Source organism: Salmo salar, chromosome 12, assembly GCF_965601325.2.
Source record: "Salmo salar chromosome 12, fSalSal1, whole genome shotgun sequence".
NCBI classification, from domain to species: domain Eukaryota; kingdom Metazoa; phylum Chordata; class Actinopteri; order Salmoniformes; family Salmonidae; genus Salmo; species Salmo salar.
Window position 1 is genome coordinate 75651434 of NC_138302.1, and position 18518 is coordinate 75669951.

The following is an 18518-nucleotide window of genomic DNA, read 5'->3' on the forward strand; positions in this document are numbered from 1 at the left end:
TGGCGGCAAAGGAAAAAAACAAGCTTTGTACCAGTAATAAAACCCAATATTTACATTTTGTCATTTGTAACTCACAACCTGGATTCGGTCTTATGTAGCAAAATTTGAAATTGTGTTTTTTTACATTGGATAAAAGTAGAGAGCTACAAAATGGGAAAGTAATTCTGCTTTGAAAGTTGATCAACTTGTAAACTCACTTTTGAGAAGATGGCCTTTGAATTAGGGCGATATATTTAGTTTTTTTTCGATATATTCGAGTTTATGTTTTAGCGCGATATGGAAAATGCCTGTATCACAAGAATCGAGGTTCTGTTATAATGTTGTAACGTTTTACAAATGCAGCATCTCCCTGTCTCTTCTCTGTCAGCCCAATGCCGAATCATGTCCCAACACGTGCACAAGTGGTTATCCACCAATCACAACCCTAGACAGCCTTTCACAAATTGTAACCACGCCGTTTATTGCAAAGTGTGATTTCCCAGTAAAGTTATTTTGAAATCTGGCAATGCAGTAGCATTTACGAAATGTTAAACTATAATTATTTGAATGACAATATTATAATTTACCAATGTTTTCAATTAGTAATTTTGTAAATTGTAACGTTGATTCACTGGAAGCATTTGAGGGGGAAAAAAATCTGAATTTCACCGCTACTGTAAAATGCTGTTTTTGGATATAAATATGAACTTGATGGAACAAAAAATGCATGTATTGTATAACATAATGTCCTAGGAGTGTCATCTGAGGAAGATTGTGAAAGGTTAGTGCATAATTTTAGCTGGTTATCTGCTTTTGGTGACGCCTGTCTTTGAATTGACAAAACATTACACACAGCTATTTTCAATGTACTCTCCTAACATAACCTAACTTTATGCTTTCGCCATAAAATTATAACAACAAATTAACTCAATTAATTCATTTTCAATCAAAATGATTATATAAATTACATATTCAAACAGCTAGTGGAATAACATTCCTAAACAATAGAATAGACGTGTGGGTGTGTGTTGTTCACTTGTTTTGCACAAATAGGCCTTGAGGCCTTGTATATATATTTTTATTTTAATAAAGAAAATTCAGTTAAGAATTATGTCTTGGCCTTTTTTAATTTGTTTAGAGAAAAACAAGAAATTGAGATATATATTGTGAATCGTCCAAACCCCTGAATAAAATGGAGATATCACTTTTTGGCCTACTTTGAATGTTTTGTTATCTAGTGAAGAGCTCTTCTTTGTCTACACCCATTCAGCATCATTCACACCCTCTTAAGCTTTAGCCCCACCCATCTCGTTTTGATCTCGGAGCATTCAGAGTGCACACTCAACGCTTTGGCCAATGATTTGTTTACCTCTGGATAACATGAAAACAGCCTAACCGGCTCTGCTGGCAACAATTTCATTCTGATTTTTTCCGACGTTTACTGAGACTGGCCATATTCAACAGGTGTTGTACACTTTAGCTTAAGCTAGCCTAGCTAGATAGGTAAACAATGAACCTAGCTAGGTAAACAACGTGTAAGATCACACATGTCACGTAACGTTAGATAACGAGCCAGCCAGCTAACATTAGCTAGTTAAACAACAATGAACATAGTGCCAAATGATGTTGTTTCTACCCTGCATGAATCTGCTGGGAGCTAACCAACCAGGTTCAATGTTAGCTAGCTAACATTAGGCTCAAACTAGCAAAGCAAACGGCTCTGGGATACAAATAATAATGTCAGCTAGGGAGCCAGACAGCTAACTTTAGCTAGTTAAACAACAATGAACATAGTCCCAAATCATCTCGTTACTACCCTGCATGAATCTGTTGGGAGCTAACCAACCAGGTTCAATGTTAGCTAGCTACTGTAACATTAAGCTCTAACTAGAAAAGCAAACGGTTTTGGGATACGAATAATAACGTCATACACGTAACGTTAGCTAGCTAGCTAACAGTACACTTTAGCTTGAAATGAAACCACTTTATGTAAAAATTAGAAACGTGTAATATTTGAAAATGTAGCTAGCTAACGCTAGACTATCTTACCGGTATACATCATCATGCATGATGGATGCATCTCCCTGTCATGGATGCCATGCCACAGTTGCTCCTTAGTTTGAAAATGTAATCCAGAGACAGGTGTTTTCTCCACCTCTTTAGCCATCATACTCTAATTCCACTGATTTCGAAACTCAACCCTCCAGAAAGTGGAGAGCAACACTTATACAGCTCCACTACACGATACATTTAAAAAAAGCAGTGTTCAACAGGATTACCAACACAGACTGACCAGCTCAAATAGACAGAAGCCTGCTATGTGGCAGACCAATTTGAACTCCTCTCTTGGCATGAGACTCCTCTCTTGTCCAGGCCACTCATTGTCCCAGACAATCATGGTTAGTGGGATCACTTTTTCTGTGGCTTAACCAACAAGGCTTGTAATTTAACAATTTTATTTGCATTTAAAGATGGCATACACGTTTATTATTAAGGCACATGAAAGTTCACATGTTCCAGAAAGCATTTTTGCCAAAAAAGTAATTCTGATAAAAATAAACATTAAAATTGCTCTCCTGTGAAGTCATGACTTGCTACATACGTTTTGTTGTAGAGGAATTCAGAACAAGCTTAAAAACATACATATTATCTTAAATTATGTGAAAAGCTGTTTGAGCTTTTTCAAAAGCCAAAGTCAAACTACTGCCACTTGAATAGAGAACAGTTTCATCTGCATACAAATTTACATCAGCTGTCTCAATATGTCTCCCAATGTTGTTTGATATAGATAATAAACAACAGGGGACCTACAATTGATCAGACTTATAACAATCTGCCTTAAAAGAAAGATTCACCCATTTTGAATGTTCTACTGTTTTTGTGATGTTCTGTCGATTCTCTGGGTCATTTCAAGCAGACAGAAATTCTGCCTGTATGACGTAGTTGTGTGATAAAGCCACTCTTACTACACTATATTATCAAATCAAATTTTATTTGTCACATGCGCCGAATACAACCGGTGTTGACCTTGCAGAGAAATGCTTACTTACAAGCCCTTAACCAACAATGCAGTTTTAAGAAAATACCCCCCAAAAGGTAAGAGATAAGAATAACAAATAATTAAAGAGCTGCAGTAAATAACAATAGCGGGGCTATATACAGGGGGTACCGGTACAGAGTTAATTTGCGGGGGCACTGGTGTCAAGGTAATTGAGGTAATATGTACATGTAGGTAGAGTTATTAAAGTGACTATGCATAGATAATAACAGAGAGTAGCAGCAGCATAGAAGAGGGGAAGGGGGGCAATGCAAACAGTCTGAGTAGCCATTTGATTAGATGTTAAGGAGTCTTATGGCTTTGGGGTAAAAGCTGTTCAGAAGCCTCTTGGACCTACACTTGGTACTCCAGTACCGCTTGCCGTGCGGTAGCAGAGAGAACAGTCTATGACTAGGGTGGCTGGAGTCTTTGACAATTTTTTGGGCCTTCCTCTGACACCGCCTGGTATAGAGGTCTTGGATGGCAGGAAGCTTGGCCCTGGTGATGTACTGGGCCGTACGCACTACCCTCTGTAGTGCTTTGCCGAGCAGTTGCGATACCAGGCAGTGAAGCGGTGGTATATAAACAGCTATGAAAAATACAGATGAAAACTCTCTAGATAGATAGTGTGGTCTACAGCTTATCATGAGATACTCTACCTCAGGCGAGCAATACCTCGAGACTTCGAGATATTGTGAACCAGCTGTTGTTTACAAACATGCTTCGGCCCCCACCCCGTGTCATACCAGAGGCTGCTGTTCTATCACATCGGCTGCGGAGAGCGTGATCACACAGTCTTCTAGAACAGCTGGTGCTCTCATGCATGTTTCAGTGTTATTTGCCTCGAAGTGAGCATAGAGGTAATTTAGCTCGTCTGGTAGGCTTGTGTCACTGGGCAGCTCTCAGCTGTGCTTCCCTTTGTAGTTTGTAATGATTTGCAAGCCCTGCCACATCCTATAGCGTCAGAGGCGGTGTAGTACGATTCGATCTTATTCCTGTATTGATGCTTTGCCTGTTTGATGGTTCGTCGGAGGGCATAGTTGGATTTTTTTATAAACTTCCGGGTTAGAGTCCCGCTCCTTGAAAGCGGCAGCTCTAGCCTTTAGCTCAGTGCGGGTGTTGCTTGTAATCCATGGCTTCAGGTTGGGGTATGTACAGTTGAAGTTGGAAGTTTACATACACTTAGGTTGGAGTCAATAAAACTTGTTTTTCAACCAGAACACAAGTTTCTTGTTAACAAACTATAGTTTTGGAAACCTTGTGCATGACAAGTAATTCTTCCAACAATTGTTTACAGACAGAATATTTCACTTATAATTAACTGTATCACAATTCCAGTGGGTCAGAAGTTTACATACACTAAGTTGACTATGCCTTTAACCTCTCTGGGGCCGGCGGGACGAAATCGTCCCACCTACGTAACAGCCAGTGGAATCCTGTGGCGCGTTATTCAAATACCTTAGAAATGCTATTACTTCAATTTCTCAAACATATGACTATTTTACACCATTTTAAAGACAAGACTCTCGTTAATCTAACCACACTGTCTGATTTCAAAAAGGCTTTACAACGAAAGCAAAACATTAGATTATGTTAGCAGAGTACCCAGCCAGTAATAATCAGACACCCATTTTTCAAGCTAGCATATAATGTCACAAAAACCCAGAAGACAGCTAAATGCAGCACTAACCTTTGATGATCTTCATCAGATGACACACCTAGGACATTATGTCATACAATACATGCATGTTTTGTTCAATCAAGTTCATATTTATATCAAAAACCAGCTTTTTACATTAGCATGTGACGTTCAGAACTAGCAAACTTCCGGTAAATTTACTAAAAATTTACTAAATTACTCACGATAAACGTTCACAAAAAGCATAACAATTATTTTAAGAATTATAGATACAGAACTCCTCTATGCACTCGATATGTCCGATTTTAAAATAACTTTTCGGTGAAAGCACATTTTGCAATATTCTCAGTAGATAGCCCGGCATCACAGGGCTAGCTATTTAGACACCCAGCAAGTTTAGCACTCACCAAAGTCAGATTTACTATAAGAAAAATGTTATTACCTTTGCTGTTCTTTGTCAGAATGCACTCCCAGGACTTCTACTTCAATAACAAATGTTGGTTTGGTCCCAAATAATCCATTGTTATATCCAAATAGCGGCGTTTTGTTTGTGCGTTCAAGACACTATCCGAAAGGGTAAATAAGGGTGACGAGCATGGCGCATTTCGTGACAAAAAATGTCTAAATATTCCATTACCGTACTTCGAAGCATGTCAACCGCTGTTTAAAATCAATTTTTATGCCATTTTTCTCGTAAAAAAGCGATAATATTCCGACCGGGAATCTGCGTTTAGGTAAAAAGACGAAAGAAAATAAAGCACGGGGTCGACTCGTGCATGCGCCTAAGCCCATTGTCCTCTGATCGGCCACTTGCCAAACGCGCAAATGTGTTTCAGCCTGGGGCTGCCTCGATATCATTCAGCTTTTTCCCGGGCTCTGAGAGCCTATGGGAGCCGTAGGAAGTGTCACGTTACAGCAAAGATCCTCAGTCTTCAATAAACAGAGACAAGAAGAACAAGATCTTGTCAGAGAGGGCACTTCCTGTAAGGAATCTTCTCAGGTTTTTGCCTGCCATATGAGTTCTGTTATACTCACAGACACCATTCAAACAGTTTTAGAAACTTTAGGGTGTTTTCTATCCAAGGCCAATAATTATATGCATATTCTAGTTACTGGGCAGGAGTAGTAACCAGATTAAATCGGGTACGTTTTTTATCCGGCCGTGTCAATACTGCCCCCTACCCCCAACAGGTTAAAAGCTTGGACAATTCCAGAAAATGAAGTCATGGCTTTATAAGCTTCTGATAGGCTAATTGACATAATTTGAGTCAATTGGAGGTGTACCTGTGGATATATTTCAAAGCCTACCTTCAAAATCAGTGCCTCTCTCTGGAAGGAAGTGGGGGTGTATTCGATCGCTTACGAATTCTCAGAAGGCAGCCTGCCCTCCGGCCCCTTTTTCTCTGCCTCCTCTTCATGCAAATCACGGGGATCTGGGCCTGTTCCTGAGGAAGCAGTATATCGTTCGTGTCGGGCTTGTCAGACTCATTAAAAGAAAAAAAGGATTCTGACAGTCCGTGGTGAGTAATTGCAGTTCGGAGGTCCAGAAGTTATTTTCGGTCATAAGAGACGGTAGCGGCAACATTATGTACAAAATAAGTAAAAAAATAAGTTACAAACAATGCAAATAAACGAACAAGAAGTACAATCAGTTGGGGACACGTAAAACGTCTGCCTTCTTCTCCAGCGCCACTGGCCGATGTCATAACAAGGAAGGATGTCTTCTCTCGAATGAGCCATTAATCATATTTTTGGTCTAGCACATTTCTCCTATTTGTCTGCCTCTTCAGTCCAGGTTGCATTGCATGGTGCTGTTACCAGAGATATTAGATAAAGGAGATAGGAATCGCATTGGGCAATTAATGGATGAACATATAACGCCCCACCCAGCAGACTGTTGACCAATCCCATTCACGTTCTCATGTTGCATCACGCCGTTGCTAAACTAATCATCACGCAATCCCTTTTCAAAGTCAGGGTATTAGTCGAGAAACGTGTCTATTTTCCTTGAAAGTACATAATGTCACAATTCAAAAGCTATACAATATTACAGATAACAAGTTCATTATTTCCTCTGAAAAGATTTGTAATGTTGTACTTCCAGTGGTGTAACACATATGCTTGGTTTGTAAATTATGTTTTTGGATAGTGCCCCTGGCTATCTGTAAATTCAAAAAACAAGAATATTGTGCTGTCTGGTTTGCTTAATGTAAGGAATTTAAAATTATTTATACTTTTACTTTTGATACTTAAGTATATCTTAGCAATTACATTTTATTTTGATACTTAAGTATATTTAAAACCAAATACTTTTAGACTTTTACTCAATTAGTATTTTACTGGGTAGCTTTTACTTTTACTTGTGTCATTTTCTATTAAGGTATATTTTACTCAAGTATGTCAATTGGGTACTTTTTCCACCACTGTGTACTTCTTGTTGACGAAATTCATGCTAATGTTGGGTTTTTGAGCTAGCGCCCAATTGACTCCCATTATTTCCTTGAAGGAGAGCTCTCCTTGTCCCAGAATTGCCAAGAATGCACTGCGTGGCCCACTGACGTAGCATGGGCAATGTGCACAATGGGCATTAAAAGGATTCCTATGGAATTTCCCATCTCCTCAAAAGTTTCTCTGTTGTTGCGAATTACAGACTCCACTTTGCGAGGCACATCAATCTGTAGGTTGAACATGGTGAGATTGTAGACTCCTAAATTGACAGTGCAGCTTGTTGATAGTGCAGCTACTTCACATGCCGATATTGTCTTTGGTATTATTGTGTGTAGCTAGGTTTGCTAGCTAGCTAGCTAGCCAGCCAGCCGATAGAGAAAGCATTGCATTTGTGGATTTTGTAGTCAACTTGAGCTGCAAAAGATTTCCACAACGATTTTCACATGTTGCTACCAACATTATTATAATGCCAAAATCAAACATTTGTTCACAAAAAATATTGTTCTCACATATTCATTTTATTTAACACTTTCAATTATAGGAATGAGTGGTTTTGGGTGGATTTTTCCTTTAACACACTGGGTTCTTTTTTATTTATTTTATTTAACCCTTATTTTACCAGGTAAGTTAACTGAGAACACATTCTCATTTACAGCAACAACCTGGAAAATAGTTACAGGGGAGAGGAAGGTTGATGAATGAGCCAATTGGAAGTTGGGGATGATTAGGTGGCCATGATGGTATGAGGGCCAGCCTGGACACTGGGGTTAGCACCCCTACTCTTACGATAGCACCCCTACTCTTAGTTACCACAGAGAGTCAGGACACCTGTTTAAAGTCCCATCCAAAAGACGGCACCCTACACAGGGAAATGTCCCCAATCATTTCCCTGGGGCTTTGGGATATTTTTTTTAGACCAGAGGAAAGAGTGCCTCCTACTGGACCTCCAATACCACTTCCAGCAGCATATGGTCTCCCACCAGGACCAACCCTGCGTAACTTAGGAGGCAAGCTAGCAGTGGGATACAGGGTTGTATGCTGCTGGTTATGCTGCTGGTTATGCTGCTGGTTCAATTTGACAAGTAGTTCACAAACCACTCCAGAGCATGACAAGTAATCCCAATACACTTCAATCTCTGCACCAAGACAGTATGGTCCACAGTGTTAAATGCCTTTGACAAGTCTATGAATACAGATACACAATGTAGCTTCTTATCCAGTGCACAATGAATATCATTCAAAATCTTCAAAGTTGCTGTGACAGTGCTGTGGCTAGAACTGAAACCTGATTGTATACCACTCAAAGTATTGTTTTCCTGGAGGCAGGCTTTAAACTGCTTATTAACTAGGAACCCCAATACCTTTACCAGAACAGACAATTTAGATATGGGGCGATAGATATTCAGTAGAGTGGGATCACCTACTTTCAAAAGAGGTAGGACAAATGCTGATTTCTACATCTTGGGGTTTTCATTACATTCTATGGTGATGTTAAAGATGCATGTTAAATGGGGAGCAATGATGTCTGCTAATTGTAGTAGGTGTGGGTCTAGATGATCAGGGTCAGGGGATTTTTTGACATCAATTGTTTCACGGCACTTCTGAAACAGAGAAAGGCCAGAAAAGGAGATCAGGAGAATGAGTGCTCGGGAGTGTCAGCTAATTTCACATGGGGCTCATGTTGACCTCAGGTTGATCAAATAATCTGCCTGCATCAAGAAAATGTTGATTGAAAGAGTTCAGAATAGAGGTTATCACAGTTACCACCTGTGAGTCAACCAGCTGTTGTTTAGGGAGCTGTGCATCTTTAAACCTTTCACTACTTGCCCACATTTTGAGATAGTGGTCTGCTTTCAGCTTTCGGGTCATAGCCACACCCTTATTCCAAAGCCATTTCCTTATGAACCAAGGGTTGTCTCTGCCCTTAATTCTGTATTGTTTGAAAGGGGAATGCTTGTTGCATACATCCTAGAATGCTTTATGGAGGTAAGAAAAGGCTAATTTAACATCAGAGATGTGTCACAAACCTCTTCGTCAGAAGATATGTTGAAATCGCTGTCGGACAAAGTGGACCAATATGCAGCGGATTGCGTGCTCATCATCATTTATTTTAAATGTGAACACGAGGAAAAACAATAAACAAAACTCACGACAGGAACAGTGTAGCAGGCTAAACAAAAGCAGTGCTAACATACAACTACCCACAAGTGACAAACAAAACACACACCTACTTATAGGACTCCCAATCAGAGGCAACTAGAAACACCTGCCTCCAATAGAGAGTCCAGCAACCAAACCTGCACATAGAAAACTAAACCTAGAACCTACTCATACTAAAACATACACCACAAAACCCCGGAACACATAATTAACACACAAGCTATACACAAAAAAAACACCATACAAAACAAACATACCTCTGCCACGCCCTGACCAAATAATACAAATAATCCTCTATACTGGTCAGGACGTGACAGTACCCCCCCCAAAGGTGCAGACCCCGGATGCACCTTACACAAAACCCAGTAAATACCCCAAAACAAACAGAAAAATCCCCCTAAACTAAAGGGATGGAAGGGAGGGTGGCTGCAGTCAATGACGGCACCTGTGCTACACCCCCCCTCCCCAACCCACCTAAACTGGAGGTGGCTCCGGCTCAAGCCTACTGCCCTCCAGACTGCAAACAGACTTGCTCCGTTTCGGGCCGTAGACAGACTCCCCTTGTTCCGGATCGTAGGCAGACCTCTTCCGTTCCACACTGTAGGTAGACTCATTCGATACACAGTTAATCCTTTTTATTTTCGGATTGTAGGCAGACTCATTCGATACACAGTTAATCCTTTTTATTTTCGGATCGTAGGTAGACTCACCCGGTTCTGGGTCACAGGCAGATTCCCTTAGTCCCGGGTCGCAGGCCGACCCCCTCGGTTCCGGGTCGCAGGCAGACCCCCTCGGTTCCGGGTCACAGGCAGACCCCCTCGGTTCCGGGTCACAGGTAGGCTCCCTCGGTTCCGGGTCACAAGCAGACTCCCTCGGTTCTGGGTTGCAGGCAGACTCCTTCGGTTCCGGGTTGCAGGCAGACTCCCTCGGTTCCGGGTCGCAGGCAGACTCCTTCGGTTCCGGGTCGCAGGCAGACTCCCTCGGTTCCGGGTCAAAGGCAGACTCCCTCGGTTCCGGGTCAAAGGCAGACTCCCTCGGTTCCGGGTCGCAGGCAGTCTCCCGCGGTTCCGGGTTGTAGGCAGTCTCTCTCGGTTCCGGACTAGACACTGTTGCCGGATACTCTAGACTGCACACTGGTGCCGGATACTCTGGACTGCACACTGGTGCCGGATACTCTGGACTGCACACTGGTGCCGGATACTCTGGACTGCACGCTGGTGCCGGATACTCTGGACTGCATGCTGGTGCCGGGCTCTTGAGGCTGGGCTGACGCACTGGAAGCCTGATGAATGGTACTGGTACTGGATGTGCCAGTCTGGAGATACGCACCTCAGGGCTAGTGCGGGGAGCGGGAACAGGCCGAGTCGGACTGGGCTGGCGCACTGGAAGCCTGATGCGTGGTGCTGGTAGTGGAAGTATCAGCCTGGGAACACGCACCATAGGACTAGTGCGGGGAGCGGGAACAGGCCGAATAGGACTGGGCTGGCTCATGGGAAGCTTGGTCCGGGTTGCTGGTACTGGTCGTGCCGGACTGGAGGTACCCACTTCCGGGTTAGCACGAGAGGTGGGAACCGGAAAGACTGGGCCATGGAGGCGCACAGGTGGCCTTGACCGCACCGCCTGCACAACCCGTCCTGGCTGGATGGAACTAGCAGCCCTGCACGAGCGGGGTGCTGGTACAGGGCGAACTGGGCTGTGCAGGGGCCTGATGGTTGCCGTACGTAGAGCGGGCGTAGGGTAGCCTGGTCCTAGGAGGCGTACCGGCGACCAGACGCGCTGCGCAGGCATCCTCCTACCAGGCTGGATGCCCACTCTAGCACGGCATCTGCTAGGGGCTGGAATGGCACGCACCAGACTGTGCGTGCATATGGGCGAGATAGTGCGCACCTCAGCGAAACACGGCGCTCTCCACCTCATACGCTCCTCCATACTCTCACGGGTAGCTGGCTTATGGCTCTTCCTAGGCCTAGCCAAACTACCCGTGTGCCCCCCCCCAAAACATTTCTTGGGGGTGCCTCTCCGGCTTCCTCGCCAGCGCGTTCATGGCTTCATAACGCCGCCTCTCAGCCTTCGCTTCCTTGATCTCCTCCCGTGGGCGACGGTATTCCCCAGCCTGATGCCAAGGTCCAGCCCCGTCCAGAATCTCCTCCCAAGTCCATCTCTCCCCATAGTCCATATACTCAGCGTGCCGCTCCTCTCTCCGCTGCTTGGTCCTGTTGTGGTGGGTAGTTCTGTCACAAACCTCTTCGTCAGAAGATATGTTGAAATCGCTGTCGGAACAAGTGGACCAATATGCAGCGGATATGCATCCTCTATACTGGTCAGGACGTGACAAGATGTTCAGCTCTATTCCTGGCAATGTTAAAAACATTATGAAAAAAAACCCTGAGTATCAAACTGCTTCCAGTTTCTTTTCATGATGATACTGTACATGGAGGTAGTTTAGGAATTGTACCATCCCTTAAACAGGCAACAGCACAGTGATCACTTATCATTTGCAAATGCACCAGAAGCATTAAAACGATGTGGAGTGTTGGTTAAAATAAGATCAATCAAAGATGATTTTAGAGGGCACCTTGCATTCAATTTTTAACAATCTGATTAAAATTATAGGTATTACAAAGATTCTTGAGTTGATCAGAGTTGGATGTCAACCAGTCTAGGTTCAGGTCAGGTCACCCATAAGCACAAATTCAGATTTCACATTCTGTGATAATAATTCAAAAATACAATCCAGAGAGCCAGCAATCGCAGACGGGGGTCTATAACAACAGGAGACAACAAGATTCAAGGATGCACAGAGATTTATATTCAAGGACAAATATTAAAATAGCTTGGGTTTGGTAACAGAGGTCAGAATGGTTGCCGAAAACATGTCTTTTATGTATATAGCAACACTACCACCCGTAGATTTGCGATCTGACCAAAAAACATTCTAAACATCAATGCCAATGTCTTTGTCAATTATAGATTTTTTTGGCCAGGTTTCAGAAAGACCCCGATGTATTTATGCTCTCTACGGTTTTAATACAAATATTCACAAAATCAAGTTTCGAAAGAAGACTTCTTAACATTTGTGCGGAAACTTCAGACCATTCTGACTTTTTAATTCAGATGGGGTAGAAATGGCAGGACCTAGGTTAGATTCCATATTTCCTGACAGTAAAAGCAGTAAAATAATGGCAAATCTAGATAGAATTTTAAAACTTTTGGATTCAGAGACTAAAACCATAGTTGAGAGGAACAAGTCTTTAACACAAGGTATTTCAAAAGGTGCGTACGGTCCAGAGACATGGTTAAGTACCGAAAGAACAATCCACACATGTAAACGCAAGTATGCAGTTTCTCCCATGTCGAATGGGAAAAACTTGCAAAGTTCTCCAGTGCAATAGCCGGGCAAGCGTATGGTTTCTCCCAGGATGTAACATGAAAAAAACACTCAAATTTCTCGGCATTTAATAACCTGTTTTGGAGACTGGTTTTTGTTCGGAATTTCGGATGACTGACGTGCCCAAAGTAAACTGCCTGTTACTCAGGCCCAGAAGCTATGATATGCATATACTTGGTAGCATTGGATAGAAAACACTCTGAAGTTTCTAAAACTGTTAAAATAATGTCTGTGAGTATAAAATAACTGATAAGGCAGATGAAAACCCGTGGAAAATCCAACCCGGAATTTTCTTTTTTTTTGAGGTCACAGGCCATTTCAGTGCTTGCCTATGGGAAATACATACAGATAGGACCCAGATTGCAGTTCCTATGGCTTCCACTAGATGTCAACAGTCTTTAGAAAGGGTTTCAGGCTTGTTTTTTGAAAAATGAACAAGTAGTTGGAAGAACTACAAGGTTTATATGAACAGTGAGAGACAGAATAACAACAAAAAATCCAGAAAAACGCATGTCAAAAATGTTATAAAATGATTTCCATTTTAATGAGGGAAATAAGTATTTGACCCCTCTGCAAAACATGACTTAGTACTTGGTGGCAAAACCCTTGTTGGCAATCACAGAGGTCAGATGTTTCTTGTAGTTGGCCACCAGGTTTGCACACATCTCAGGAGGGATTTTGTCCCACTCCTCTTTGCAGATCTTCTCCAAGTCATTAAGGTTTCGAGGCTGACGTTTGGCAACTCGAACCTTCAGCTCCCTCCACAGATTTTCTATGGGATTAAGGTCTGGAGACTGGCTAGGCCACTCCAGGACCTTAATGTGCTTCTTCTTGAGCTACTCCTTTGCTGCCTTGGCCGTGCATTTTGGGTCATTGTCATGCTGGAATACCCATCCACGACCCATTTTCAATGCCCAGGCTGAGGGAAGGAGGTTCTCACCCAAGATTTGACAGTACATGGCCCCGTCAAATGATGCGGTGAAGTTGTCCTGTCCCCTTAGCAGAAAAACACCCCCAAAGCATAATGTTTCCACCTCCATGTTTGACGGTGGAGATGGTGTTCTTGGGGTCATAGGCAGCATTCCTCCTCCTCCCAACACGGCGAGTTGAGTTGATGCCAAAGAGCTCCATTTTGGTCTCATCTGACCACAACACTTTCACCAGTTCTCCTCTGAATCATTCAGGTGTTCATTGGCAAACTTCAGACGGGCATGTATATGTATTCTTGAGCAGGGAGACCTTGCGGGCGCTGCAGGATTTCAGTCCTTCATGGCGTAGTGTTTTACCAATTGTAAACTTGGTGACTATGGTCCCAGCTGCCTTGAGATCATTGACAAGATCCTCCCGTGTAGTTCTGGGCTGATTCCTCACCGTTCTCATGATCATTGCAACCCCACGAGGTGAGATCTCGCATGGAGCCCCAGGCCGAGGGATATTGACAGTTCTTTTGTGTTTCTTCCATTTGCGAATAATCACACCAAATGTTGTCACCTTCTCACCAAGCTGCTTGGCGATGGTCTTGTAGCCCATTCCAGCCTTGTGTAGGTCTACAATCTTGTCTTGTCCCTGACATCCTTGGAGAGCTCTTTGGTCTTGGCCATGGTGGAGAGTTTGGAATCTGATTGATTGCTTCTGTGGACATGTGTCTTTTTTACAGGTTACAAGCTGCGGTTAGGAGCATTCCCTTTAAGAGTGTGCTCCTAATCTCAGCTCATTACCTGTATAAAAGACACCTGGGAGGCAGAAATCTTTCTGATTGAGAGGGGGTCAAATACTTATTTCCCTCATTAAAATGCAAATCAATTTATAATATTTTTGACATGCGTTTTCTGGATATTTTTGTTGTTATTCTGTCTCTCACTGTTCAAATAAACCTACCATTAAAATTATAGACTGATCCTTTCTTTATCAGTGGGCAAACATACAAAATCAGCAGGGGATCAAATACTTTTTTCCTCCACTGTATGCATGTTGAAAGAGTGGATTACTGAGATCATTGGCGCCAACTAAACATACTTTTTTTAAATTTAAAGCAGGACTTTATCGAACAAAATGACCATTCATTGTGTAGCTGGGACCCTTGGGGTTGCAAACAGAGGAAGATCTTCAAAGGTAAGTGATTTATTTAATCGCTATTTGTGATTTTGTGACGCCTGTGCTGGTTGATAAAGTATTTTGGTGTGGGGCGCTGTCCTCAGATAATTGCATGGTATGCTTTCGCCGTAAAGCCTTTTTGAAATCTGACAACGCGGTTGGATTAACAAGAAGTTACACCTTTAAATGATGTATGACACTTGTATTTTCATGAATGTTTAATATTACAATTTTTGTATTTTGAATTTCGCGCTCTGCAATTTCACCAGATGTTGTCGTAGGTGTCCCGCTAGCGGTTCATGCGCCTAAGTGGCATAACCATAAAAAACTTAAATAAATAATCTATAATAAAATAACAATAAAGGCCAAGTAATACAATCTTAAATGCATACAAGTTCCTGAGTAAAAGCTCACACAAGTCCACAGGCTTCAGGTACAATTCGGATCAGAGACTGCAGTTTGTAAGTGTACGTGTGTGCTGGAGCAGTGAGCGATGCTTGGGGGTACCTGTACCAGATGGGGGGGAGCAGGCCTGGGTAATCAGGAGCAGACCAAAAGGTGGGGGCCAAGCAGTGCAGCACACCATGGGAGTAGCCTAGGTATCACACTCGCTTGGTAGAGGCTTGTGTCGGGAGGCTGGGTAGAAGAGGAGGCTTTCAACCAGACAGGTGCGTGGCCCAATGTGGTTGGGTAGACAGGCAAGGGCAGCAGGCAAGGGCAGCACCTTCTAGTGGAGAATTTATATAGCCAAGTAACCTCTTGACTATATCAAAATATTACTGGAGTGTTTGGAATTATTAAAAAAAACACTCGCAAACAAGCAGAAGCGCACAAGACACACGGGTTCAGCTGCCATGTTGGTGGGAATATGGACATATATTCTTTTTTTAAAAACTTATTCCTAATCGGATTACAGAAGGAAATGGCCTCGTCTTTCTCCTGGATTTGTTTATTTATGTTGGATAAAAAATCTAATAATTCAAACTAAATTTAAATTCCATGCATCTTATAAAGGCTTCATAAAGGCTTCATAAACACTAAATGTGTCACAAATCATCTATAACCGTATGTCATGCTCTATAAAGGGTTCATAGCCCACTATGTCAAATATGACAAAAAGCTGTGCTTTATAAATGGTGGCATAAGCACTGCTTAATAAAGGCTTTATAAATCATATTAAATTGAGGATTCACAAAGTATTTATAAACTTGTCAGGCATTTTTGGTAGAGCATTGCAACACCAGGATAGTGGGTTCGACTTCTGTGACCAGCCATAATTAAAAATGTATGCACACATGTGACTGTAAGTCGCTTTGTATAAAAGTGTCTGCTAAATGGCATATATGATTTTGTATTATATTACTCGAAACCAAATATTTCAGCTTCTTTATTACTTTACATGTGATAGTCAAAATGGGGGAAAGGGCCATGAAAAACGCAATTTTTCTATATTCTGATGACTCTGGGTAAGTAGAAAAATGACCTACATCTGTCAGTATCCTTTTTAAACAGTGCTTTACGTGCCCATGCAGTGTTTGTTATGTTATTTTAGCTCACAAAACAGAATATCCTTCAAACCTTCATAAATAAAGCATTACAGTGAGAGGATTTGCTTGATATTATCAAGTGCTGGAGTTATGTAGGCCTAATGTGTGACAAGTTGCAACACATGACACGATACCTAACTTGAAAGATCAAGTGTTTTAAGCACCCCAGCTTCCACTGTAACATACCATGCAATCATTGCAGATAGCTTTTCAAACAGCATACATCTTCACCTAAGTAAATGTTCTTTCCAAGACATGTCACATGCCTTTATTTTATTCCGTAACATCCCAAAGTTAGGAGAAAAAGGTTTAATAAATACACAATATCATTATAAGAGCCAGTGGATCCATGAATAAACAACTGATCTAGTGGTCTGCTCTGCTCAGCTCACTCCCCCACTTGTCTCAGATCTACCTCCCTGGCAGGCTTGTCAAATGAGGGATGACACTAATCATGTTAAAGTGAGATGGGCTGGTGGGATTCTCCTGACTTTGATCAGAGTAATGACATTGTTTCTAATCAACCTGATTCACATGCATTTCCCTGTTTGCCTACATACCGGTTCACTCCACTTTTCTGACTGGTGTTTTTCCCACTTATACCATAAATTCATTCTCCTCTCACCCCCCACCTCAGCCACACTACTTCAGACAGGTTCAGATTAATCCTCATGGTGTGTAAAGGTGTTCAAAACAGCAGGTTTGAAACAGAACATGAGATAAGGTTTAGAATGAGTCATTGTCAACCTTACAAAGGTTGATTTTGACACATTGTGACTAATAACATGGACTTGAGCATTCATTCAGCGTCCCCACCATGACATGTCCATGATCATCCTCTCCCACTGCCTCCCTCGGTCCAGACCTATCTAATTTCGGGTGCTCCCGAGTGGCACAGCGGTCCAGCACACTGCATCTCAGTGCTAGAGGCATCACTACAGACTCTGGTTCGATTCCAGGCTGTATCACAACCAGCCATGATTGGAAGTCCCATAGGGTGGTGCACAATTGTCCCAGCGTCGTCCGGGTTAGGGTTTGGCCGGGGTAGGCCGTCATTGTAAATAAAAATTTGTTCTTAACTGACTTGCCTAGTTAAATAAAGGTTAAATAAATTCACACTGGTAGATCAGTTAGTTACTTTCAGGAAGTTTCTTCTGCACTCTGACAAAACAGATATCTATTCCCACAAACAAGTAGTGATGAGTTTGTCAGGGCACAGTCATTTCACTGGATCTGTGGAGGAATTGGATGCCTGAGTGCTTAAGTGTAGGAGAATGTTGAAGTTGGGGTTGCTAAGGGCTGTGGTTGCACTGAGCCATTTGTCTTTAAGCTTTGTTTTTGGGGAGCTCGTCTGTAGTTTTCCCTGTGCAACAGTCCATTATTTGCTCTGGCTCACTCTCCAGAGCCCACGGGACTACTCCTGTCCAGATCAGCAAGCTGACACAAATCTAACAAATGATTGCATGCAAAAAAGGCCGGGCCAGGGGGGAAGGGGGACGAAAGGGGCTAAAGACTATATTTATCCTATGTCTTATTCCCATAATGTGACTCGTGGAAAATCCTTATTTGATCTTCAGTGTCAGTTTTTGTGAGGCACATTACACTTCAGTCGGACAGTTGCACCAGTTCCAAATCTAGAGAAAAACAACTTGGGTGAAAGAATCCTGTGAAAACCCATGAAGATTTCACTTATGATTGGAGAGTGATTTGGAGCCTCCTAATTGAAATTGCTGCAGCTCCAGGTTTACCCCCTGCCTCTCTTCCCTTCCCCTGTATTGACATTGGCAGGCTTGACACAAGGCCAATATGAGTGTGACACTTGCAGAATCAAGCCTCTATTCATGCATGCAGCCACTCAGGCCTACAGCAGAGAGTGTGGAACCCCAAGGGGGAGTTGGTGATGATTGCCTGGCGGCTTTTTGATTATATGAGGTCCGCTCTCTTGTTTTGTCAGGGATTCTTATTAGGTTTTGGACTTTTTTAGAAGTTGGTCTGCTATTGATGGCTCACTCAGAGTGTGTTGGTGAATAGGCTATGTCGAACTCAGCCCTAGCAGACACTATAGACTGTGGGTAAAGGAAGACCACCAACATACAACGACTGCTCAATGTGTCCCCTCATAATGACCAATAACCTTGTACCATTCTGTCCATTCTGTGAAGACGAGTTTTAATGGGGTCACCTTGTCTCCTAATTCAACAGTCAACTGCGGTATTTCATCCCTTC

At 42.5% G+C, this 18518-nt stretch overlaps 1 protein-coding gene across 3 annotated transcripts in view; it reads left to right on the forward strand.

Annotated features, from left to right (window-relative positions):
* The window catches only part of arhgef10la (Rho guanine nucleotide exchange factor 10 like a), a 128698-nt gene that overhangs the window by 85539 nt on the left and 24641 nt on the right, over positions 1–18518 (forward strand). The gene's annotated exons all lie outside the window — the stretch shown is intronic.